Source organism: Jaculus jaculus, chromosome 3, assembly GCF_020740685.1.
Source record: "Jaculus jaculus isolate mJacJac1 chromosome 3, mJacJac1.mat.Y.cur, whole genome shotgun sequence".
Taxonomy (NCBI): Eukaryota; Metazoa; Chordata; class Mammalia; order Rodentia; family Dipodidae; genus Jaculus; species Jaculus jaculus.
In genome coordinates this window covers 63,621,146-63,623,855 of record NC_059104.1, presented here as the reverse complement: position 1 = coordinate 63,623,855, position 2,710 = coordinate 63,621,146, and positions in this window count along the sequence as shown.

The window sequence follows — 2,710 nt, the reverse complement described above, 5'->3', positions numbered from 1 at the left end:
AAAGCCCAGTAAGGTCATTAGACCAGACTAGGTGGCTAGATGGTGAGAAAGACAATAGGAACTGACAGAGTAGTTCTAAGAAAGTTTGCAAGTCCACTCTCATACTCTAGTTAGGAAATGTGTACAGGATAATAAGCTAGAGAGACCAGCATTGTCAGAAGAAAGGATGTGTTGCATTATCTTTGCCCCATTTAACCAAGAAATTAGCCAAGAGGATAATGAAATACCTGGGAACTAGAGTAGAAGTTAAAGGTAATTCATGAAGTATTGTGGAGGTGGACAGGGTGCAGAACAATGAGAGGGAAATGGTGGAAAGTCAGAACCTGAGGTCTCTACCATGGGAACTAGTGAAGAGCCACACAGACCTGTGGGTAGGATGTGTGTCACCTGACCAGAGGGGTTCTTGCCTGTTCTGCTTGCTGGAGCTGAGGCTCAGCACTATGAAAGGCATGGAGAACACACCCAAGCAGGAAAAGGCTTTCTCTATCCTGTCTTAAGCTTCTCCAGTTTCTGTGGGTTGAAGATAATGGGGCCTAAGTTATGGAGTCAGAGTAAGGAACAGCACAAACAATCTGTTAGGAGATATTGAGCCATGGGCATGGGACAGATAGAGTTAGAACCAGAGCAATTTAAATGTGAAGGAAACCTAAGAACAAAAGATTTTCTATGAAAGGCCCTAAATCAAAATAAGTCAAAGATGATCAAACATGAGGTCACCAGCCCTATATACCAGCAGCGAAACAGCCTCAGCTCCCCGTAACATGTGACAGGTAGGCCTCACTGAAGGTCCCTTCTCCCTATGCCTTGAGGTTATGGAAGCCATTCTTTCATTACCCAAACACCACCTCTGTTCCAAGGAAAATCAATTATAAAGCCCAAGCAATTACCTCAGAGCATTAATTTAACCCCTTGAAGACTAAATTTGGGGTTATATTGGGCTGAAATTAGTGGGGGGGGGAAGCTAGCTCTTAGTTAATTGGAACCTCTTTATGCATTTGACCCCCATGATCAGTATTTGTGCTAAACCCTACACAGACCTTGATTTCTTTCTTCTTTCCATCACAGATGACTTAGATATCTGTGGTGGTTTGATTCAGGTATCCCCCATAAACTTAGGTGTTAGGTTCCCTGCTGAAGATTTGGGAATTAACACCTCCTGGAGGAAGTGTATTGTTGGGGTGGGCTTATGGGTGTTATAGCCAGTATCCCCATGCCAGTGTTTGGCACACTCTTCTGTGGCTATGATCCACCTTATGTTGGCCAGGGGTTGATGTCCACCCTCTGCTCATGCCATCGTTTTCCCCTGCCATTGTGGAGCTTCCCCTCGAGCCTGTATACCAAAATAAACTTTTTTTTCCCAGAATCTGCTCTTGGTTGGGTGATTTCTACCAGCAATGTGAACCTGACTGCATCAGTAAAGTGGTACCTATGAGTGGGATTGCTACTAGACACCTGACTGTGTGGCTTTGGCCTTTTGAAGCTGATTGTGAAGAGGAATGTGGGAGGATTTGAAACCTTGGAAAAGAGTTGCCTTGGAGTGATGTAAGTACAGCTTGATGGACTAGTATGGTCAGACTTGAAAGACCTGAATGCAGTAAGAGTTATGGACTGTGAAGTTTGGCTTATGGGGGTGAAGAATAGTTTTGCCTGGATGGGCTAGCAGTTTGTGTTAGAAGCGTATTGTTATGCTGTGTCCTGAGAAGTTGTGCAAGGTTGCTTTGCACAGAAATGAACTGGTATGAGTAAAGGGATATGGCATAGAAAAAAAAAAAATCTTTGGGTGAACTGTTGCCCGTTTAGCTGCAATTGAGAGATCACAACCTTTGAGATTGGGCCAGCTGACCTGCCCTGGGGCAACAGAAAGAATGTAGACTCTTTTGAAGGGACCTGAATGATCAAGGAGTGTCCTGTTCTTTCAAAGTCTGCTTTATTCCCCCCTGGATTAACAAACTGGCACCCCCACCTGATATTGTGGAGTATAAGAAATTCAGAAAAGAGAAGGTCATTGAGTTCTCAACATGGTCTTGTGTTTTGGAAATGGCCATGGGCAATGTGAAGCAGGTTTGCTGGATGCTTGCATGGAGACCCCATGGGCCATGAAGATGAAACATGGATTGTAGTGGAGACCCAGCCGAGACCATGAGATGGCTGCCAAGGAAAGCTGCTAGCCCCAATGAAGTTTTCCAGGACACTGAGTAGCCTAGCTGGAGGGGTGGAATTGGAATACCAGAGACTTATTGCTGGTTAGAATTATAAGTCTTGGAGATTTGTCACTGGCTATAGTTGTTAGACTTGGAGCTACAGAGTTTGGTGTTTGCCTTGTTTAAATTTTGTATTGGTTGGATATTTCTTTGTTATGCCCAATGTCATCTTTTGCAGTGTGAATGTTTATTCTGCGCCATTGTGGGGTTTGGGAGGAATTTTTTGTATTATGGCTCAGTTAAAAGATCTTGGACTAAAGCCGGGTATGGTGGCTCATGCCTCCCAGCACTCAGGAGGCAGAGGTAGGAGGATCGCCATGAGTTTGAGGCCACCCTGAGACTCCTTAGTGAATTCCAGGTCAGCCTGGGCTACAGTGAGACCCTACCTCAAAAAAAAAAATTATCTTGGACTATGGGGATGTTTGAACATCATTGGAATTTATAAAAACTATGGGGACTTTTAAAGCTGTATTGAATACATTATATTTTACATCACGTATGGATATCAG